General features: G+C 39.3%; 1 protein-coding gene and 1 pseudogene across 2 annotated transcripts in view; one reads left to right on the forward strand and one right to left on the reverse strand.

Moving 5' to 3' along the window:
- Positions 1–24721, reverse strand: part of EDA (ectodysplasin A) — a 374640-nt gene that overhangs the window by 29082 nt on the left and 320837 nt on the right. The window lies entirely within an intron of this gene.
- Positions 325–1113, forward strand: LOC137216478 (general transcription factor IIF subunit 2 pseudogene; annotated as a pseudogene).

The raw sequence follows: 24721 nt of genomic DNA on the forward strand, positions 1-24721 counted from the left end.
AATAGACCCAAACCAATATAGTCAACTGATTTTTGACAAAGGAGCAAAGGCAATCTAATGGAGAAAGAATAGTTTTTTCGACAAATGGTGTTGGAACAAGTGGACATGCCCATGCAAAAAAGAATCTAGACACTGTCCTTATAACTTCCACAAAAATAAACTCAAAATGGATCACAGAACTCAATGTAAAACAGAAAACTCTAAAATTCCTAGAAGGCCCCCGGGCTCCCAGCATCTGAGCAGGTGGACCCCGGCTCTTCACAATCAGCTCCCGGCCAGGGCTTGCCCTGTGCTCTGGTCCCTTGCCCCGTAGCCCCCCAGCTCCTGGGGCCGCTGCTGTGGCCTGCACGCCTCCGTTGGTGATAGACCCATGGAGGAAAGAGGGGAACTCAGCCTGACCGGCGCCAAACAGAACACCAGAGTGTGGCTGGTGAAGGTTCCTAAATATTTGTCACAGCATTGGGCTAAAGGTCCTGGAAGAGGTGAAGTTGGGAAACTGTGGATTGCCAAAAATCAAGGAAGGATGGAGGTGTCATTTACTTTGAATGAGGCCCTTGAAAATATTCATGATATTGGCGGAAAATCAGCTTCAGGCAGTGCTCCTAGAGTACATATATTTGTCTTGCAAAGTGTTGGGGGACAGGCATTAACAGTGTCTAATAAGAGCTCATCGGATAAGCTTTCACTGGAAGGAATAGTGGTACAAAGAGTTGAATGTTGACCCACTGCCAGTGAAAAGTACATGAGATTAAAGAGATTACAAATAGAAGAATCTTCCAAACCTGTAAGGCTATTACAGCAACTGAACAAAGCTGTGACAACCAATTACAAACCTGTTGTTAATCATCAGTACAATATTGAATATGAAAGGAAAAAGAAAGATGGAAAACGAGCTCGAGCTGATAACACATTTTAGACATGCTGTTTTCAGCTTTTGAGAAACATCAATATTATAATCTTAAGGACTTGGTGGACATCACAAAACAGCCTGTGTCGTACCTGAAGGAAATCTTAAAAGAAATTGGTATTCAAAATGTAAAAGGGCTCCACAAAAACACATGAGAGCTGAAGCCAGAGTACAGACATTATCAAGGAGGAGAAAAGAATGATTAAGCACATTCAAAGCCTGCCTGCTAACAGAACAACTAAAGTGTGATGAGATAAGCAAATGGCCTTGATACGTGAATCCTTGAGCACCATCTGTTACAGGGGGAAAATGAATGGTACTTTAATTTCTCTAGGTAAATTTTTAAAACAATACTTCTTTTTCTTTTTAACAGTTGAAATGAAATTTTATTATTTTTTAAATTAAATTTTATTTTTTTTATACAGCAGGTTCTTATTAGTCATCCATTTTATACACCTCAGTGTATACACGTCAAACCCAATCTCCCAATTCATCAACTGCCACCCTCACCCCATGCTGCTTTCCCCCCTTGGTGTCCATATGTTTTTTCTCTACTACTGTGTCTCAATTTCTGCTCTGGAAACCGGTTCATCTGTACCATTTTCTAGGTTCCACATATATGCGTTAATATATGATATTTGTTTTTCTCTTTCTGACTTACTTCACTCTGTATGAGAGTCTCTAGATGCATCCATGTCTCTACAAATGACCCAATTTCGTTCCTGTGTATGGCTGAGTAATATTCCATTGTATATATGTACCACATCTTCTTTATCCATTCATCTGTCGATGGGCATTTAGGTTGCTTCCACGACCTGGCTATTGTAAATAGTGCTGCAATGAACATTGGGGTGCATGTACCTTTTTGAATTATGGTTTTCTCTGGGTATATGCCCAGTAGTGGGATTGCTGGGGCGTATGACAGTCCTATTATTAGTTTTTTAAGGAACCTCCATACTGTTCTCCATAGTGGCTGTATCAGTTTACATTCCGACCAACAGTGCAAGAGGGCTCTCTTTTCTCCACACCCTCTGCAGCATTTGTTCTTTGTAGATTTTCTGATGATGCCCATTCTAACTGGTGTGAGGTGATACCTCATTGTAGTTTTGATTTGCATTTCTCTAATAATTAGTGATGTTGAGCAGCTTTTCATGTGCTTCTTGGCCATCTGTATGTCTTCTTTGGAGAAATGTCTATTCAGGTCTTCTGCCCATTTTTGGATTGGGTTGTTTGTTTTTTTTAATACTGAGCGGCAGGAGCTGATTATATATCCTGGAGATTAAATCCTTTATCCAATGATTCATTTGCAAATATTTTCTCCCATTCTGAGAGTTGTCTTTTCATCTTGTTTATGGTTTCCTTTGCTGTGCAAAAGCTTTTAAGTTTCATTAGGTCCCATTTGTTTACTTTTGTTTTTACTTCCATTACTCTAGGAGGTGGATCAAAAAATATCTTACTGTGATTTATGTCAAAGAGTGTTCTTCCTATGTTTTCCTCTAAGAGTTTTATAGTGCCCGGACTTACATTTAAGTCTCTAATCCATTTTGAGTTTATTTTTGTGTATGATGTTAGGGAGTGTTCTAATTTCATTCTTTTACATGTAGCTGTCCAGTTTTCCCAGCACCACTTATTGAAGAGACTGTCTTTTCTCCATTGTATATCCTTGCCTCCTTTGTCATAGATTAGTTGACCACAGGTGCGTGGGTTTATCTCTGGGCTTTCTATCTTGTTCCATTGATCTATATTTCTGTTTTTGTGCCAGTACCATATTGTCTTGTTTGCTGTAGTTTTGTAGTATGCTCTGAAGCCAGGGAGTCTGATTCCTCCAGCTCCGTTATTTTCCTTCAGGACTGCTTTGGCTATTTGGGGTCTTCTGTTTCTCCATACAAATTTTAAGATTTTTTGTTCTAGTTCTATAAAAACTGCCATTGGTAATTTGATAGGGATTGCATTGAATCTGTATATTGCTCTGGGTAGTATAGTCATTTTCACAATATTTATTCTTCCAGTAGAGGAACATGGTATATCTCTCCATCTGTTTGTATCATCTTTAATTTCTTTCATCAGTGTGTTATAGTTTTCTGCATACAGGTCTTTTGTCTCCTTAGGTAGGTTTATTCCTAGGTATTTTATTTTTTTATTGCAATGGTAAATGGGAGAGTTTCCTTAATTTCTCTTGCAGATGTTTCATCATTAGTGTATAGGAATGCAAGAGATTTCTGTGCATTAATTTTGTATCCTGCAACTTTATCAAATTCATTGATTACCTCTAGTAGTTTTCTGGTGGCATCTTTAAGATTCTCTATGTATAGTATCATGTCATCTGCAAACAGCGACAGTTTTACTTCTTCTTTTCCAGTTTGTATTCCTTTCCTTTCTTTCTCTTCTCTGATTGCCGTGGATAGGACTTCCAAAACTATGTTGAATAATAGTGGTGAGAGTTGATGTCCTTGTCTTGTTCCTGATCTTAGAGGAAATGCTTTCAGTTTTTCACCATTGAGAATGATGTTTCCTGTGGGTTTGTCATATATGGCCTTTATTATGCTGAGGTAGGTTCCCTCTATGCCCACTTTCTGGAGAGTTTTTATCATAAATGGGTGTTGAATTTTGTCAAAAGCTTTTTCTGCATCTATTGAGATGATCATATGGTTTTTCTCCTTCAGTTTGTTAATATGGTGTATCACACTGATTGATTTGCATATATTGAAGAATCCTTGCATCTCTGAGATAAATCCCACTTGATCTTGGTGTATGATCCTTTTAATGTGTTGTTGGTTTCTGTTTGCTAGTATTTTGTTGAGGATTTTTGTATCTATATTCATCAGTGATATTGGTCTGTAATTTTCTTTTTTTGTAGTATCTCTGTCTGCTTTTGGTATCAGCGTGATGGTGGTCTCACAGAATGAGTTTGGGAGTTTTCCTTCCTCTGCAAATTTTTGGAAGAGTTTGAGAAGGATGGGTGTTAGCTCTTCTCTAAATGTTTTTTTTCCTTAATAGATTTATTTATTTTTACCTGCGTTGGGTCTTCATTTCTGCTTGCGGGCTTTCTCTAGTTGAGGCAAGCGGGAGCTGCTCTTCACTGTAGTGTGTGGGCTTCTCATTGGGGTGGCTTCTCTTGTTGCGGAGCACAGGCTCTAGGCACGTGGGCTTCAGTAGTTGTGGCACACGGGCTCAGTAGTTGTGGCTTGTGTGCTGTAGAGCACAGGCTCACTAGTTGTTGTGGTGCACGGGCTAAGTTGCTCTGCGGCATGTGGGATCTTCCTGAACCAGGGCTTGAACCCGTGTCTCCTTCTTTAGCAGGCAGATTCTTAACCACTGCGCCACCAGGGAAGTCCCAAAGATTGCATCTCTTCTCTAAATGTTTGATAGAATTCACCTGTGAAACCTCTGGTCCTGGAGTTTTGTTTGTTGGAAGATTTTTTTTTTTTTTTTTTTTGCGGTACATGGGCCTCTCACTGTTGTGGCCTCTCCTGATGTGGAGCACAGGCTCTGGATGCGCAGGCTCAGTAGCCATGGCTCATGGGCCCAGCTGCTCCATGGCATGCAGGATCCTCCCAGAGCGGGGCACGAACCTGTGTCCCCTGCATCGGCAGGCGGACACTCAACCACTGCGCCACCAGGGAAGACCTTGTTTGAAGATTTTTAATCACAGTTTCAATTTCATTACTTGTGATTGGTCTGTTCATATTTTCTATTTCTTCCTGATTCAGTCTTGGAAGGTTATGCCTTTCTAAGAATTTGTCCATTTCTTCCAGGTTGTCCATTTTATCAGCATAGAGTTGCTTGTAGTAGTCTCTTAGGGTGCTTTGTATTTCTGCGGTGTCTGTTTTAACTTGTCCTTTTTCATTTCTAATTTTATTAAAACAGTAATTCTTGTATAGTTGTTTAAGTGATTTTTGAGGAAAAAGAACACATTTATTTATAGACTTAACTTGTATTAAACCAGATTACTCATGATGGGCTTAGGGGTTGGGGTTGAAGAAGGTTTTTCTTTTTAAATATTAACTTTTAAAATGTAAAATTAGGAAATGGGGCTTCCCTGGTGCTGCAGTGGTTGAGAGTCCACCTGCCGATGCAGGGGACACGGGTTCGTGCCCCGGTCCGGGAAGATTCCACATGCCGTGGAGCGGCTAGGCCCGTGAGCCATGACTACTGAGCCTGTGTGTCCGAAGCCTTTGCTCCACAATGGGAGAGGCTACAACAGTGAGAGGCCCGAGTACCGCAAAAAAAAAAAAAAAATTAGGAAATGTTTTCTAAATGAGGACTCCCTGTCCTTTTTCTCTCTGAGGAATTGAGGTAATACAGATTCAAAGTGAATGGCATAGCAGGAAAAAAGTAGTCAACTACAGAAACTCTCAAAAGGAATGAAAAAGCCGAAGTTCCTTATTCTGAAACAAAACACAAAACAAAACAAAAAACCTCCTAGAAAATAACATATGAAAAAAATCTACCTGACCTTGGGTTTGGCAGTAGATTTTCAGGTAAAGCTCCCAAAGCACAATCCATGAAAGAAAAAAATTGTTAATCCTGGACTTCATTAAAATTAAACAATTCTGCTCTGAGAAAGATACTGTTAAGTAAATGAAAACACAAGCCACAGACTGGGAGAGATTATTTGCAAAACACATATCTGGTAAAGGACTGGTATCCAGTATATAAAAAGAAGACTTAAAACTCAACAATCAGAAAATGAATAATCCAATTAAGAAATGGGCAAAAGATTGAAACAGACACCTCACCAAAGAAGATATATAGATTAAAAATAAGCATATGATGCTCAACATCATATGTCATTAGGGAAATGCAAATTAAGCATGAGCTAGCACTACACACCTACTAGAATCGCTAAAATCCAAAATACTGACAACACTAATTGCTGGCAAGGATGCAGGGCAACAGGAACTCTCATTCATTGTGGGTGGGAATGCAAAATAGTATAGGCACATTGAAAGAAAGTTTGGCAGTTTCTTACAAAGCTAAAAATAGTCTAACCATACAATCCAGTAATCATACTCCTAGGTTTGCCCAAATTTGTTGAAAACTTATATTCAAACAAAAACCTGCATATGAATGTTTATAGCAGCTTTATTCATGATTGCCAAAAATGGGAAGCAGTTAAAATATCATTCAATAGGTGAATGGATAGGGGCTTCCCCGGTGGCGCAGTGGTTGAGAATCTGCCTGCCAATGCAGGGGACATGGGTTCGAGCCCTGGTCTGGGAGGATCCCACATGTCGTGGAGCAACTAGGCCCATGAGCCACAGCTACTGAGCGTGCGCGTCTGGAGCCTGTGCTCCGCAACGGGGGGGCCGCGACAGTGAGAGGCCCGCGCACCGCGATGAAGAGTGGCCCACGCTCGCCACGACTGGAGAAAGCCCTCGCACAGAAACGAAGACCCAACACAGCCAAAAATAAATATATAAATTTAATAAAAAGAAAAAAATAGGTGAATGGATAAACAAACTGGTCCATCGTACAATGGAATATTATTCAGCAGTCAAAAGAAATAAGCTATCAAACCACACAAAGACATGGAGGAACTTTAAATGCATATTGCTAAGTAAAAGAGGCCAGTCTGTGAAGGCTACATACTGCATGATTCCAACTGTGTGACATTCTGGAAAAGGCAAAACTGTGGAGACAGTAAAAAGATAAGTGGTTGCAAAGGGTTGGGGGAGAGAGAGTATATGGGGACTATTTCTGCTCAATTTTCCTATAAACCTAAAACTGCTCTAAAACATAGTCTATTAACTATGAAAATAAATTTATAAAACATCCACTAGTTTAAAAGCAACACCAAACTGCATATAGTTCAACATAGACCTCTAAGCCCTGGCTCTATATCCACTATGCCCCCTCCCTACCCTCTTCCATACACCTCTTGCCTCTGTACCTTCCTTCATGCCATACCCTCTGCCTGAAGTGCCCTTCTTCAGTCCATCTTTTTCTCAGTGTCTACTCATTCTTTAAGACTCAGCTCAGGCCACAATTCCTTTGTGTTCCCCTAATAAACTATTGCACCCATCAAATTATAATTTTCTGATTATGTGATTGTTCAATTTACTAAGTTTTTAACTCCTTGAGGGCAAGGGCTATGCCTTATTCATCTCTATATCTCCAGCACGTAAAGCATATCTTTTATAGTAAGTGCTCAGTACAATGTTTGTTGAATGAATAAATGAACAACTGAAGGAAGTGGACAAAGATTCTTCTGACTCCAAGTTCATTGTACTTTCTACTGAATCACAGTCATGCTAAGAATACCAATAACAGCATCAAAAATTGCCAGTCAATTTACAGAGTTGTTTTGCAGACTAAATAAGTGAAAGTGATGTGCTCATAGTAGGTACTCAATAAACGTTAATTTAATTTGTTCTTTCGTTATATAGGTAGTAGGCTCCCCGCTTTCATGCTTCCCTCCCTTTATATAGAGAGCTACACCAGAGAACTGGACATGGCCAAGATTTCTACAGTGATAAGCAATAAGGAGGAAAGTAAGGACAATGGCTGGCAGATGAGGATTGGTAATTTTTATTAAGAAAAAAAAAAAAGATAAACAACCTTCAACATACTCTGTATCTTCAAATCTTATAACCTTAAGAGCTTACTTCATGTTCTATCTCACGCCATAAGAATTGTAAACAGAGAGAATGCACAAATACATGTGGCAAGTTCAATACATTTGAAGAAGATGGAAGCCATTAGCTTCAAAGAAGAGTGAGAATTTTGAATGAGCACCACATGGAATGCCCATGTTCAGAGCCCAGATTACAGTTCCAACATCTGCTCTAAGCATGACAAAAAGCCAAGAAAAGGTAGGGCTGTGCAAATTGATTCCCACCCCACCCCATCACATCCCAATCTCTAAAGTATTTCCGATGTGAGAAGGCTTGCATTCTTCATCCAAGGATTTCCTCTCTAGCCTTTGCAGCAGAGGCTCATGCTTGAGGCCTCAGGCTCCACAAAGCAATTGACTCCATGAGTTAAGTTATGATCAGCTGTGAAACTTTTCTGGCTCAGTTCTGGTTTGGTTTGGGAAAGACTCAAAAATATTGTCAAGAATATCAAAATATTACTGTGGTTCAGGCAACACTAAAACAGTCACACTAACTGCTGACATTTTAGACGCCTAATGGTCTCTCAAAGTTCCATGAAGTATAGATTCCTTCATGTCGCCAGAGATGTTCCCAAAGTGACAAACGTATATTTTTGGTAAAGAAATATTTTGCGACATCAAGTCTTTGTCACTTTCATGGTTAGGATGAAAATGCCAGGTCCAAGAGCAGCAGTCTGTGAGGAGGATTGTAAAGATAAATGGAATGGATTGTGTCGTCTAGTGCAGTGTTTTTACACTACGTTCCAGACAGTACCAGGGTCCGGTGTGATATTAACAGATGTCCTCAGGAAAAGGATGCTTTGATCAAAAAGAGTTTGGGAAAAAATAGGGTTAAGGAACAATAAACAGATTTCTTCACTGAAGACTTCTCAAATCTTTTAATACACGAACGAGAAATGTGACTCTCCAGAATGCAATATGAAATGCAGCATTTCCCAAACCTATTTGGCCAGAGAACGTTTTTCGAAAAAGACCTATCTATCTCTTGTTGAATTAATGTTCTGGATTATACTGTTTGGTAAATACTAAAATTGTGGAAAGAGCTTGAGCTTTGTTATTCTTTCATAACTGGGCTGGAATTCTAGTTCTAACATTCAATGCCTGTGTGATCTTGGGCAAGTTACTTCACTTCTTTGAATTTTTTCATTTATGAAAACTGGGACAATTATATCTACCTCAAAAGAAATGTCAGGAGGATTAAGTGAGATAATGCACAGTACTTAGCACAATGCCTGGAATGTATAGGTACTCAAGAAATAGCAGCTATAATTATCACATTCATTTCTCATCACCATTATTATCAAGCCACATCTGTGCCTGACAGGCGTACCAAACAGCTTCAAAATAGGTCGGGCCTGAGGACACAAATGGCTATATTTCTGACTGCTTTGGGAACTGAGTGTAAGAAGAGAACTGGACTAGTTGCCTGGAGATATAGCTCCATGACTTATTTGCTGTCTGACATTGGGCAAAGCACTTCACCTGTTTGCATTTCTCTCTCCTTCTGCCAAATATAGGAATGGACTAGGTGACCTCTTACTCTAAAATCCTGTGAACCTCAGCTCTAAAATGCTGTATAAGAGATTTATAAATTTATTGTTGAAGAAATCTGTGATACAGGTTAAATCCAATTATAAAGTATGGTCCTGTATAACAAAGCTATTTTTATGATCCAGCAGATGGCTGGCAGAAACAGTGCTTTGCCAATCTGGTTACAATGAACTCTGTATAGTGAATAATTCTAACAATTGCTTTCTCTGATCCTTGACCCCATAATCGTCACGCTCTAACATTGCTCTAATCAACTAAAGAACTTGATTATGTGTTGTTTTCTTTGTAGATACAGAGAGGGGAGCCGAGTTAAGCTAAGCTATAGAATTTCTAGCTGAGACGTTTATGTCCAATTTCATTATTTTAGAGCCGAGGAAACAGGACAGGAGAGGTTAAGTAACTTGTCAGGGGTCACACAGCCAGTAAGTAGCAGAGCTTTGAATGGGTGTTTGGACTAAATGATTCATCATCTAAGAACTTAGACATATCACTGCAAACTCTCATTCAGACCATATATTAAAATGTTAAATGAAACCAGAAATAGCTATTATAGAAACTCTGCTGTTTATGCTTCCCAACCAAGTAAGATGTGTGCTTGTCATTACCCTTTATCCCTGCATTCAAGCCCTCTTCATAGGATGGCCCCTCTAATTGCATGGTGCATGGTGACACAACTTAAAGCATGATAACCTTTGCTGCAGAGCTTCAATTAAAGTTTTTTTAATGTCTAAATACATTACACCCTTAGTTACCTTTGGATACATGCACAGTTCCTTCCACAAAGGCCTCTATTAGTCAAGTATGTCTTTTTCATTTTGAAACCACATGGCTGAAAAAAAATTTTTAAACTAGGTTAACAGAGAAATCTTACTATGAATAGCAAAGGTTAGCCTTCAGGCTCTTGCTTTTCTCTACTTATATACTCTCTCATGAGTATATTTATTTCCAGGGCTTCAACACTTATGGAGAATCATACTTCCTAAATCACAGCCCATGTCTCCAACTACCATTGTGACATTGCCTCTTGAACACATTCCTGTTTCTTGGAACTCACATGCTTCAGATTGAACTCATCTTCTAAGTTAGTGGTTCTCAAATCTGGCTGTACATTGAAATCACCTGGGAAACTTCAAAAACTCTCAATGCCTGGACCCCACCCCTAGAGATTCTGATGCAACTGGTTTGGAGCTGGACACGGACATGAGAATTTTGAAAAGCGCCTGGGGTGATTCTAATGTGTGGCCAAGCTTGAGAATCAGTGCTCTAGGTAAAGCCTTGAGTGCCATTTCCTTCATTTCTGTTAACGGTAGCACCATTCTCCTCTTCACTTGGGCTTGAAATCTGGGGCATTCAACCTTCAGCTCTGGGGATAAATGAGATAGAAACAGAATCAAATTTTTGAAAGTGTGAGGTGCTAAGAAAATGCAAGAAATTGTTGTATGCAGTATGCACATGAATCATATGGATTGCTTTAGCAGTTGAGATGTGTTAACTCATTAAACATGTTAAAGGTTATACTGACAATTTATCATCCTAACCTTTTCGTTTGGCAAAGCAGAGGAATGAGAGAGAATCTGATCTGGTGGCATGACATAAATCATCAGAGCTATCCTATCCTCCTGTGGGCAGGTCAACCTCATCAATGGGCCCAGATGGCTGGTGCCATGTGCTATCCCCAGAAGTAATTTTGTCAGCGTTGCTAAGGGTGGGCGGGTGGTCCTCTGGTTCCCTTTCACTGGGGAGGAGTGCAGCCATGACAGCTGACCAGCCAAACCACACATAGCAGTTACATTGAGAACCACACGTATGCAACATGGCTCTTGACTGTGTCCCAGAATAGTCCGAGATGGCTAGATGCTGTCCTGCTGTGCATATACTGTCCCTTTAATCAGAGACAAGGCTCAACCTGAGTCACATTGGATTCTTCTTATAACAGGACAAACTGGGAACTTCCAATGCTCAGTTTGTGTACACTCTCTGGTCATTTACATTAGTACCTGCCCTAGGATGGAAGTGCTGCTCAATACTTTAATTTAGGAAGAGCCAATTCAATTTTATTTTTTTCCCAAAAAGGGTATACCTATCTGGCTTCACCTGAGGTTATCCTTCAACATGGAAAATGTGAGCTTGCTTTTCTATTTTCAGTATTGCCACCCCAATTGTGCATGCCATGTTCTACACATTGTATTCTGCAGAACTTTATTCCAGGAAATACATTTTCCTTTGCAGGGATATTGGATACATTATTGTAAGCCACAGAATTGCATTCAAGCTCCAGCTCCACCACTTACTAAGTGCTGTAATGACACAGAGAAAATTGCTTCATCCCTCTGAGTGCACCCTCATTTGTAAAATGGGGATACTACTACTTACCTTAGAGAGTTTTAAGGATTATAAAAGATAACATAAATAACATGTACAAGACATTCTTTAGGCACACAATAAATATAAGTTCGTTGCAAAATTTCATAAGCATATAAATTTAATTCATCCCCAAACCAAGAAAACAGAAAGCTCAAATAACCAAGACTTTAATCTAAAAAAATTAGTGTTCAGAGTGAAAATCCTAAGGCACAGCAACATTATGAAATGGTGTTGAAGGATTCAGCTTCCTGTAGAAAGTTCTTTTCTTTTCAGTTAATTCTTTCAATTATATTCAACTCATAAATGTTGTTTGAACACAAGATGTTTAACACTATATTTGTACTACATGAAACAGACAATATAAGACCTGGCCACCTTGGTGATCTCTCAAATTTGTCTTATCTTTTCGATCAACTATCTTGGGTTTTCTATCTATAGAATCATATCTGTAAAAATAATGATAGCTTGTATAATTGCTCAATAGTTAACACTTCTTATTTCAGTTTCTTGCCTCATTGCATTGGCTACCACTTCAAGAATAATGTTGAAGGGAATTCCCTGGCGGTCCAGTGGTTAGGATTCCATGCTTCTACTGCAGGGGGCCCGGGTGCAATCCCTAGTTGGGGAACTAAGATTCCAAAGCTGTGTGGTGTGGCCAAATACATAAATAAATTAATTTTAAAAAGAGAATTAAAAAAAAGAATAATTTGAACATCAGAAGTTATAATGAGCATCTTTGATTTGATTTGATTTTGGCAGGAAAGTCTCTAATATATTTGCCAGTAAGTACTATGCTATTTCTTATAAAGCACAAGAAATTCTTTATCATATTAAATAATACCCCTTTATTTTATTTTATTCCTAGTTTACTAAGAATTATCAGAAAACGGTGTTAAATTTTTATCAAATCTATCTGAACTGATCATATAACATATCCTTTGAGCCAATGATGTAATGTGATATTAAGAGATTTCCTATTATTGAACCATCTTTGCTTTCCTAAGACAAACCCTACTTGGTCATGACATGTTATACTTTAAATATTTTGCAGGGTTTGACTTGGTAGTAGTTTATTTAGGATTTTTTTATGTGAGACAACTTTAGTTTTCTTTTTGGTGCTGCTTTTTGGAAGGGTTTGTTATCAAGGTTATACCAATTTCATTAACTGTATTGAGAAGTATTCCTTCTCTTTGTTTACTTTGCAGGTTTATAGAGCAAGGGAAGTATCAGTGCTATAATATCTTGATTTGGGCCTAACTCCTTTTATTCCCTAAGATGTCATTGGGTGGTTTTTCTCCGTGGTGGAAAAAAATGTACAATAGCTTTCATTTAAAACATTTACAGCTACTCCTGGTTTGTAGCACTTGCTGAGGGACAACTGATATATAGTCTCAGTTTTTTTGTAACAGCTTACCCAACACACTAATTTAGAAAAAAGTCTATTGATCTCTTCTTACCTGTTTTCTGTGTATTTTCATTTCAGGTACCAATGCCATTGCCTTTAGAGGGAAAGATGAGAGATATGTGGAAGGAAGAAGGAGATGGATTGGCTCAAGGAGCATGAGAAATGAAGTCTGGGAGGTTTTCTCTGGGAAGGTTTGCTTTATGGTAGAGATGAGCTTAAATTGATCTTTGGAGGAGGGCTAGTTGCCAGCAAAGATGACTAATTGAGGAGTTGGAGAAATAAATATAATTTCAGTATGTATCACCATCAATTCATATTTGCAGAATAATTGGCACGCCTTCACTTTTTAACACACAACTGTAACTGAAACACACTTTTTTTTGGAAAGGATTCTATTCTTATTTTTTGTAAAAAACATCTTTATTGGAGTATAACTGCTTTACAATGGTGTGTTACTTTGTTTTATAACAAAGTGAATCATTTATACATATACATATGTCCCCACATCTCTCACGTCTTGCATCTCCCTCCCTCCCACTTTCCCTATTCCACTCCTCTAGGTGATCACAAACCACCAAGCTGATCTCCCTGTGCTATGCGGCTGCTTCCCACTAGCTATCTATTTTACATTTGGTAGTATATATAAGTCCATGCCACTCTCTCACTTTGTCCCAGCTTTCCCTTCCCCCAGCCGTATCCATAAGTCCATTCTCTAGTAGGTCTGCGTCTTTATTTCCACCTTGCCCCTAGGTTCTTCATAACCATTTTTTTCCTTCTTTTTTTTAGATTCCATATATATGTGTCAACATATGGTATTTACTTTTCTCTTTCTGACTTACTTCACTCTGTATGACAGACTCTAGGTCCATCCACCTCACTACAAATAACTCAATTTTGTTTCCTTTTATGGCTGAGTAATATTCCATTGTATATATGTGCCACATCTTCTTTATCCATTCATCTGTTGATGGACACTTAGGTTGCTTCCATGTCCTGGCTATTGTAAATAGAGCTGCCATGAACATTTTGGTACATGACTCTTTTTGAATTATGATTTTCTCTGGGTATATGTCCAGTAGTGGGATTGCTGGGGAGTATGGTAGTTCTATTTTTAGTTTTTTAAGGAAACTCCATACTGTTCTCCGTAGTGGCTGTATCAATTTACATTCCCACCAACAGTGCAAGAGGGTTCCCTTTTCTCCACACCCTCTCCAGCATTTACTGTTTGTAGATTTTTTGATTATGGTCATTCTGACCAGTGTGAGATGATATCTCATTGTAGTTTTGATTTGCATTTCTCTAATGATTAATGATGTTGAGCATTCTTTCATGTGCTTCTTGGCAAGCTGTATATTTTCTTTGGAGAAACGTCTATTTAGGTCTTCTGCCCATTTTTTGATTGGGTTGTTTGTTTTTTTGATATTGAGCTGCATGAGCTGCTTATAAATTTGGGAGATTAATCCTTTGTCAGCTGCTTCATTTGCAAATATTTTCTTCCATTCAGAGGGTTGTCTTTTCGTCTTCTTTATGGTTTCCTTTGCTGTGCAAAAGCTTTGAAGTTTCATTAGGTCCCATTTGTTTATTTTTGTTTTTATTTCCATTTCTCTAGGAGGTGGGTCAAAAAGGATCTTGCTGTGATTTCTGTCAGAGTGTTCTGCCTATGTTTTTCTCTAAGAGTTTGATAGTGTCTGGCCTTATATTTAGGTCTTTAATCCATTCTGAGTTTATTTTTGTGTATGGTGTTAGGGAGTTTTATAATTTCATTCTTTTACATGTAGCTGTCCAGTTTTCCCAGCACCACGTATTGAAGTGGCTGTCTTTTCTCCACTGTATATTCCTGCATCCTTTATCAAAGATAAGGTGACCATATGTGCGTTGGTTTATCTCTGAGCTTTCTATCCTGTTCCATTGATATATATTTTGGTTTTTGTACCATACTGTCTTGATAACTGTAGCTTTGTAGTATAGTCTGAAGTCAGGAAGCCTGATTCCTACAGCTCCGTTTTTCTTTCTGAACATTGCTTTGGCTATTCGGGGTCTTTTGTGTTTCCATACAAGTTGTGAGATTTTCTAGTTGTACTTCTGTGAAACATGCCAGTGGTAGTTTGATAGGGATTGCATTGAATCTGTAGATTGCTTTGGGTAGTAGAGTCATTTTCACAATGTTGATTCTTCCAATCCAAGAAAATGGTATATCTCTCCATCTATTTGCATCATCTTTAATTTCTTTAATCAGTGTGTTATAATTTTCTGCATACAGGTCTTTTGTCTCCTTCGGTAGGTTTATTCCTAGATATTTTATTCTTTTTGTTGCAATGGTAAATGGGAGTGTTTTCTTAAATTCACTTTCAGATTTTTCATCATTAGTGCATAGGAATGCAAGAGATTTCTGTGCATTACTTTTGTATCCCGCTACTTAACAAAATTCATTGATTAGCTCTAGTAGTTTTCTGGTGGCATCTTTAGGATTCTCTATGAATAGTATCATGTCATCTGCAAACAGTGACAGCTTTACTTCTTCTTTTCCGATTTGGATTCTTTTATTTCCTTTTCTTCTCTGATTGCTGTGGCTAAAACTTCCAGAACTATGTTGAATAAGAGTGGTGAGAGTGGGCAACCTTGTCTTGTCCTGATCTTAGTGGAAATGGTTTCAGTTTTTCACCATTGAGCATGATGTTGGCTGTGGGTTTGTCATATATGGCCTTTATTATGTTGAGGAAAGTCCCCTCTAACCCTACTCTATGCAGGGTTTTTATCATAAATGGGTGTTGAATTTTGTCGAAAGCTTTCTCTGCATCTATTGAGATGATCATACGGTTTTTCTCCTTCAATTTGTTAATATGGTTTATCACATTAATTGATTTGTGTATATTGAAGAATCGTTGCATTCCTGGGATAAACCCCACTTGATCATGGTGTAGGATCCTTTTAATGTGATGTTGGATTCTGTTTGTTAGTATTTTGTTGAGGATTTTTGCATGTATGTTCATCAGTGATATTGGCCTGTAGTTTTCTTTCTTTGTGACATCCTTGTCTGGTTTTGGTATCAAGGTGATGGTGGCCTCGCAGAATGAGTTTGGGAGTGTCCTACCTCTGCTATATTTTGCAAGAGTTTGAGAAGGATAGGTGTTAGCTCTTCTCTAAACGTTTGATAGAATTCGCCTGTGAAGCCATGTGGTCCTGGGCTTTTGTTTGTTGGAAGATTTTTAATCACAGTTTCAATTTCAGTGCTTGTGATTGGCCTGCTCATATTGCTATTTCTTCCTGGTTCAGTCTCAGAAGGTTGTGCATTTCTAAGAATTTGTCCATTTCTTTCAGGTTGTCCATTTTATTGGCATATAGTTGCTTGTAATAATCTCTCATGATCCTTTGTATTTCTGTAGTAACAGTTGTTACTTCTTTTTCATTTCTAATTCTATTGATTTGAGTCTTCTCCCTTTTATTCTTAATGACTCTGGCTAATCGTTTATCAATCTTGTTTATCTTCTCGAAGAACTAGCATTTAGTTTTACTGATCTTTGCTTTCGTTTCCTTCATTTCTTTCTCATTTATTTCTGATGTGATCTTTATGATTTCTTTCCTTCTACTAACTTTGGGGTTTCTTTTGTTCTTCTTTCTCTAATTGCTTTAGGTGTAAGGTTAGGTTGTTTATTTGAGATGTTTCTTGTTTCTTAAGGTAGGATTGTATGGTTATAAACTTCCCTCTTAGAACTGCTTTTGCTGCATCCCATAGGTTTTGGGTCGTCGTGTTTGCATTGTCATTTGTTTCTAGGTATTTTGTGATTTCCTCTTTGATTTGTTCAGTGATCTCTTGGTTATTCAGTAGTGTATTGTTGAGCCTCCATGTGTTTGTATTTTTTACAGATTTTCCTGTAATTGATATCTAGTCTTATAGCATTGTGGTCAGAAAAGATACTTGATATGATTTCAGTTTTCCTAAATTAATGAAGGCTCGATTTGTGACCCAAGATATGATCTAACCTGGAGAACATTCCCTGAGCACTTGAGAAGAATGTGTATTCTGTTGTTTTTGGATGGAATGTCCTATAAATATCAAGTAAGTCCATCTTGTTTAATGTATCATTTAAAGCTTGTGTTTCCCTATTTATTTTCATTTTGGATGATCTGTCCATTGGTGAAAGTGGGGTGTTAATGTCCCCTACTACGATCGTGTTACTGTCAATTTCCCCTCTTATGGCTGTTAGCATTTGCCTTATGTATTGAGGTGCTCCTATGTTGGGTGCATAAATATTTACAATTTTTATGTCTTCTCCTTGGACTGATCCCTTGATCATTATGTAGTGTCCTTTCTTGTCTCTTGTGATAGCCTTTATTTTAAAGTCTATTTTGTCTGTGATGAGATTCGCTACACTAGCTTTCTTTTGATTTCCATTTGCATGGAATATCTTTTTCTATCCTCTCACTTTCAATCTGTATGTGTCCTTAGGTCTGAGGTGGGTCTCTTATAGACAGCATATATATGTGTCTTGTTTTTGTATCCATTCAGCCAGTCTATGTCTTTTGGTTGGAGCATTTAATCCATTTACATTTAAGGTGATTATCGGTATGTATGTTCCTATTACCATTTTCTTAGATGTTTTGGGTTGGTTATTGTAGGTCTTTTCTTTCTTTTGTTTTTCCTGCCTAGACAAGTTTCTTTAGCATTTGTTGTAAAGCTGGTTTGGTGGTGCTGAACTCTCTCAGCTTTTGCTCTTCTGTAAAGGATTTAATTTCTCCATGAAATCTGAATGAGAACCTTGCTGGGTAGAGTAATCTTGGTTGTAGGTTTTTCTCCTTCATCACTTTAAATATGTCCTGCCAGTCTCTTCCAGCTTGCAGAGTTTCTGCCAAAAGATCAGCTGTTAACCTTATGGGGATTCCCTTGTGTGTTATTTGTTGTTTTGCCCTTGCTGCTTTTAATATGTTTTCTTTGCATTTAATTTTTGACAGTTTGATTAATATGTGTCTTGGCGTGTTTCTCCTTGGATTTATCCTGTATGGGACTTTCTGTGCTTCCTGGAGTTGATTAACTATTTCCTTTCCCATATTAAGGAAGTTTTCAACTATAATCTCTTCAAATATTTTCTCTGTCTCTTTATTTTTCTCTTCTTCCTCTGGGACCCGTATAATTCGCATGTTGGTGTGTTTAGTGTTGTCCCAGAGGTCTCTGAGACTGTCCTCAATTCTTTTCAATCTTTTACCTTTATTCTGCTCTGCAGTAGTTATTTCCACTATTTTATCTTCCAGGTCACTTATCCGTTCTTCTGCCTCAGTTATTCAGCTATTGATCCCTTCTAGAGAATTTTTAATTTCATTTATTGTGTTGTTCATCAGTGTTTGTTTGCTCTTTAGTTCTTCTAGGTCCTTGTTAAACGTTTCTTGTATTTTCTCCATTCTGTTTACAAGATTTTGGATCATCTTTACTATCATTATTCTTAATTCTTTTTCAGGTAGACTGCCTATTTCCTCTTCATTTGTTTGGTCTGGTGGGTTTTTGCCCTGCTCCTTCATCTGCTGTGTGTTTTTCTGTCTTCTCATTTTGCTTAACTTACTGTGTTTTGGGTCTCCTTTTCGCAGGCTGCAGGTTCGTGGTTCCCGTTGTTTTTGGTGTCTGTCCCCAGTGGCTAAGTTTGGTTCAGTGGGTTGCGTAGGCTTCCTGGTGGAGGGGACTAGTGCCTGTGTTCTGGTGGATGAGGCTGGATCTTGTCTTTCTGGTGGGCAGGTCCACGTCTGATGGTGTGTTTTGGGTTGTTTGTGGCCTTATTACGGTTTTAGGCAGCCTCTCTGCTAATGCACGGGGTTGTGTTCCTGTCTTGCCAAATGTTTGGCATAGGGTGTCCAGCACTGTAGGTTGCTAGTTGTTGAGTGGAGCTGGGTCTTGGCGTTGAGATGGAGATCTCTGAGAGATTTTCGCTGTTTGATATTATGTGGAGCTGGGAGGTCTCTTGTGGACCAGTGCCCTGAACTTGGCTCTCCCACCCAAGAGGCAGAACCTTGACGCCTGGCTGGAGCACCAAGAGCCTGTCATCCACACAGCTCAGAATAAAAGGGAGAAAAAAAGAAAGAAGAAGATACAATAAAATAAAATAGAATAAAATAAAGTAAAATAAAATAGTTATTAAAATAAAAAATAATTCTTAAAAATTATTTTTAAAAAGTAATGAAAATATTAAAAAAGAAAGAACATAGCAACCAAACCAAGAAACAAATCCACCAATAATAACAATTGCTAAAAACTATACTAAGAAAAAAAAAAAAACAAAACGGACAGACAGAACCCTAGGACAAATGGTAAAAGCAAAGCTATACAGACAATATCACACACAGAAGCATACACATACACACTCACAAAAAGAGAAAAAGGGAAAAAATATATATCGTTGCTCCCAAAGTCCACCTCCTCAATTTGGGATGATTCGTTGTCTATTCAGGTATTCCACAGATGCAGGGTACATCAAGTTGATTGTGGGGATTTAATCCACTGCTCCTGAGGCTTCTGGGAGAAATTTCTCTTTCTCTTCTTTGTTCACATAGCTCCTGGGGTTCAGCTTTGTATTTGGACCCACCTCTGTGTGTAGGTCGCCTCAGGTGCCTGTTCTTCGCTCAGACAGGACGGGGTTAATGGAGCAGCTGATTTGGGGCTTCTGGCTCACTCAGGCCAGGGGCAGGGAGGGGTACGGAGTGCGGGACGAGCCTGTAGCAGCAGAGGCCAGCGTGACGTTGCACCAGCCTGAGGCTCTGTGTGTTCTCCCGGGGAAGTTGTCCCTGGATCATGGGACCCTGGCAGTGGTGGGCTGCACAGACTCCCGAGAGGGGAGGTGTGGATAGTGACCTGTGCTTGCACACAGGCTTCTTGGTGGCGGCAGCAGCAGCCTTAGCGTCTCATGCCCATCTCTGGGTCCGCATTGATAGCCGCGCCTCGCGCCCGTCTCTGGAGCTCCTTTAAGTGGTGCTCTTAATACCCCCTCCTCGCGCACCAGGAAACAAAGAGGCAAGAAAAAGTCTCTTGCCTTTTCGGCAGCTCCAGACTTTTTACCGGATTCCCTCCCGGCTAGGTGTGGCGCACTAGCCCCCTTCAGCCTGTGTTCATGCAGCCAACCCCACTCTCCCTGCGATCCGACTGAAGCCCGAGCCGCAGCTCCCAGCCCCTGTCCGCCCCCGCGGGTGAGCGGACAAGCCTCTCGGGCTGGTGAGTGCCGGTCGCACCGATCCTCTGTGCGGAAATCTGTCCGCTTTGCCCTCTGCACCCATGTTGCTGCGCTCTCCTCTGTGGCTCCGAAGCTTCCCGCCCGTCCACTCCCCCATCTTGGCCCACGAAGGTGCTTCCTAGTGTGTGGAAACTTTTCCTCCTTCACAGCTTCCTCCCACTGGTGCAGGTCCTGCCCCTGTTCTTTTGTCTCTGTTTTTCTTTTTGCCCTACCCAAGTACGTGGGGAGTTTCTTGCCTTTTGGGAGGTCTGAGGTCTTCTGCCAGCGTTCAGTAGGTGTTCTGTAGGAGTTGTTCCACATGTAGATGTATTTCTGATGTATTTGTGGGGAGGAAGGTGATCTCCATGTTTTACTCTTCTGCCATCTTGAAGCTTCCACGAAACAGACTTCTTCTGGGAATGTAGTGATTAAATTTACAAATTACAGATGCTGAGCTCTGATGATAAGTACCTTATATTTCCTTGTGATGCTGTTTGTGGAAAGTTCTTTGCCTTTTGTCTAGGAAAGTAGCTCTTTGTAGCTTCTTACCTTAGGATGCTCACTTTCTGTATAGACACAAACAGAAGCAAAGAGCACACTAGAACATGTGGGCTGTGACTGAAAGGCCTGGTTATAGGATGTCATAAATTTCAATTATTCCTAATTATTTGAGAAGTCAGTGCTCAGGAGCTGCCCTACAACTGGAACAGGAATAACCTGGAAAGCCCATTCTCCTGAGCAAGTTTGGATTGCTTCAAACTGCATCTTTCTAACTCGTCCACTCTTTTCCTCTACCCTTTCCTTCTCTAGCAATGTTCCCACTTGCCTAATTTGCTGAGAGCATCTGGGTCAGTAACTTTCCTTGAGCACTTAAGTTTATTTCTTCTGAGCTCCAGGGCTGTTATAAAACGCTTGTTGAAATCTAGGCTGTGATTCAGTGGGGTCCGATACGGAGCCTAGATTTAGCATCTGGAAAACCCCAAATTTCACCCTTTTATACCCAAATCTGTCACACTATAAAAAACAACTGGATGGAAGTATTTTTGCTCTGTGAGGACTCTGTTCCTTCTGGCCTAGTTGTTGCCCCTTCTGTATTTGAGGAATGAGTCTAACAAAAAACTGTAACAAATTAGATTTGCCTTTTTATAGAAATTCATAAAAAGTTGAACACATTATTTAAGAAAACTATTTTTAAACAAAGCCCTTCCCTCCATTTTACCCTAGCAGTCTACTGCTCGCTCTTCCCATTCCAATGAATGAGGTCATGCTTTATGGGAGACATCTGCTTCTGAGGATATTACTATCCTGAGCACAGAACATGACTTCATTAGAGGGAACAGTGGACCAGAGAGATTCAACAGGAGACTTACATATGTGACAGCAAAAATAAAAAGAGCCAACTGAGATTCTCCTCAAGTCTCTAGCCTTCAGGATAGACCGAAGATCTGGTGATTTCACTCTCATATGATTTCCTTTTGCTTTAAAATCATGAACTATGTATGAAAACTTCCAGAAAACTGTAACTCATAGCAACACCACCTGTATTTGTAAATAGAAAAGCTGTCTTCTCTCAAGGGATTGGCTGGATTACATTCTGGGAAGAGACCAGGTGTTTGAAACTTTGGGGTTGCTACTGAATGCACACCCACACAGAGTAAACTCTGTTTCAAAGAAGCATTGTTTCAAACAGTGCTGCAGATGTATACGATGTCATCTTTCAGTTCTGAAAAGCAAATTCAGAACATTAGCAGGGATTCTGGCTTTCCAGGAAGATGATTTCCAGAGCAGTTTTATAAGATTTTTGACATATGTTGTTTATAACCTTAATTTAAAAAATGAGCAAGTCCAATAAATCTGTTACCTACTTAACCAAGCTCTGGTCCAGTTGCATCTGTTCCCATTTTATTTGATACTGTGAATAAGTTTCAATAGACAGCTAAATATTTTGGTGTTATTCATAGTCTTATGTTCCTATTGACTAAGACTTTTCAAAGAAAACTCTTAAAATCACTAGCATTTAAAAGGCAATAATTGCTAGTTTAATTTACTTTGCTTGTAAGGACTCATGATGTAGCTGGAATCACAGAAGTGGAAGGGAATGTTAAGAGATCATGTGGCTAGGTCCCCTTTGACCTAGGAGGGGTAGGAGTTTGAAACATTATGGATGGCTAGTTTGCAACATGTTGCTGTAATCTGCTTTAACCCTGAATCCCACCCAGGGTCAACAAATTCTTCCTGGTATATAATGGAAGTTGCTCTTGCTATCATTTACACATATTGTCTATTGTTTAGTTCATTCCACAAATGGAGAACAACTTGTCTGAGTCTTCAAAATAACTCACCGTGGAATAGAAAACAGCCATGAAATGTCTCCCTTTCTTTGGTCTCATATACTCTAGCTCCTTTCTCCTCTCTTTCTAAGATCCAACTTCTTTTTAGTCATATGGATTTCTCTTTTCCAGAATTTCTTTAATTTAATAATGATTTTCTGACTGTCTGCCATATGCAAGGTATGGTGCTAAGTGTTTCAGACAAAGTGGGTCTCATAACTGGCTGTGTCTGAAGAATTGTCTGGAGAGAATTTTAGAAATACAGAGTTTAAGAAATCTGGGGCTTCCCTGGTGGCACAGTGGTTGAGAGTCCGCCTGCCAATGCAGGGGACACGGGTTCGTGCCCTGGTCCGGGAGGATCCCACATGCCGTGGAGTGGCTGGGCCTGTGAGCCATGGCCACTAAGCCTGCGCATCCGGAGCCTGTGCTCTGCAATGGCAGAGGCCGCAACAGTGAGAGGCCTGCGTACTGCAAAAAAAAAAAAAAAAAAAAAAAAAAAAAAAAAAAATCTGGGCCTCATCTCAGATCTACTAAATAAAATCTGGGGGTAGAGCGAGGGAATCTGTATTTCAAAAGCAAGCCCTAGATGATTCTTATGTAGTCAGCCTGGCACCAGTCCAAGGATTAGAATTTAAGAACAAGAGCTTTAGGGTTGGCACAATAAGGTCATCTAGTGGGGTGCTCATGGTACAGAGATGACAAGAACAGAAATGATTACAGAGAACAGCAGATGAGTTAGAAAAGTGCCACCCCCTTTCCATATCATTTTACAAAGTGAATTTGCAATTATTTTTTGACTTAATCTTTCCATTAACTGTGGGTGGGTGGCAGTAGGTCCATTTTACAAGGAATACAATAGAAACTCAAGGAAGAGAAGATCACTTGTCTAGTATCCCACAGTCAAAGGCAGAATCAAGACTCAAACTTGGGTTATTTGATGCCAAATCTTTCATTTTTGCCACTTGTTACAACTTTCTTTGTAACAGTCTTGGAAAGCAATAGATATTGGGTTCAAAGCAGGGAAAAAAATGATAGTTCAATAAGAAACAAACATCCAGTGGTGGCAATATGATAAAAATCACACAAAGGCAGATATCACATCAGCATCACATTAGGGAGCTTTAAAATATGAAATCCATTCCTATACGAAGTGTTTCCTGTCCCTTCAATGAATGGCAGAAGATGAATCAGGGTCAGGAATTCCTAAACCTCTACCTGGTGGCAAAGACCCATACAGAATCTGTATTTCCTGCTATTCTACCTGGCAGCATAAGGCAGCCCAGTTAGGTGATTTCTTCCTCTGTAGGCACCAGGAGGGATGAAGTGAAGAGTCCACCAGCACCGGCTGTCCAGAGAACAGGCAAGGGAAAACACTCTCTGCCCTACAGTTCTGGCATTCCTGGCCTTCTACCTAATGACACTGGGTGGGCCATAGAAGCACCTTCTGCTCCCATAGGTGGCACCAGTGGAGACCAAGCAGGAGCTGAAATTGAGCTAGATCATGAAGCAGACCAGAGTAGCACTGTAAGCCCTCAGAAAATGAAATTGTTGTTGAAATTATAGCTCACAGTAGTAGGCCAAAATGAACACATTACACCTAACCAGGCATGATGCCTGCTAAAATAGAAGATTTAAATAGGACCAAGAGTCTTCTCATATAACATCCAAGGATATAATAAAATAACTCATCATACCAAAACCCATAAACATCACAATATGAGTGAGAAAAGAAAATCAACTGATATAATACTGAGATGAATCAGATTGTTGAAACTGTCTGACACAGGTTTTAAATCAGCCACCATAAAGTTGTCTCAACAATTAATTACAAATTCCTTTGAAACAAATGAAAAAAACAAAAAACCTCAGCAAAGAAAAGTTATAAAAAAGAATGAAATGGGAATTATAAAACTAAAAATTAAAATAACTAAAATAAGAACCTTACTCTTTTAAAGAGGCTCAACAGTAGAGTGGAGATGACAGAAGATAGCAACAATGAATTTGAGGACAGATGAGTAGAGTTTATTCAATCTGCACACAGTTTATTCAATCTGACCAATGCATTGATAAGAGTGAAGAGAGCCTCAAGGACCTGTAGAACAACAAAATGGCTAAAGTTAATATCAATGGAGGCCCAGAAGGAGAGGAGAAAGAGTGGAACTGAAAATGTATTCAAACATATAATGGCTGACAACTCCCCATATCTTGGTGAAAGATTTAAACATACTGATTCAACAAACTGAATGAACATCAAGTAAGATATATCCAAAGACACCCACACCAATAAACATCATAATTAAACTTCTGAAAACTAAAAACAATGAAATTATTTTGAAAGCAACTAGAGAGAATCAAAGCATT

Source organism: Pseudorca crassidens, chromosome X (assembly GCF_039906515.1).
Source record: "Pseudorca crassidens isolate mPseCra1 chromosome X, mPseCra1.hap1, whole genome shotgun sequence".
NCBI classification, from domain to species: domain Eukaryota; kingdom Metazoa; phylum Chordata; class Mammalia; order Artiodactyla; family Delphinidae; genus Pseudorca; species Pseudorca crassidens.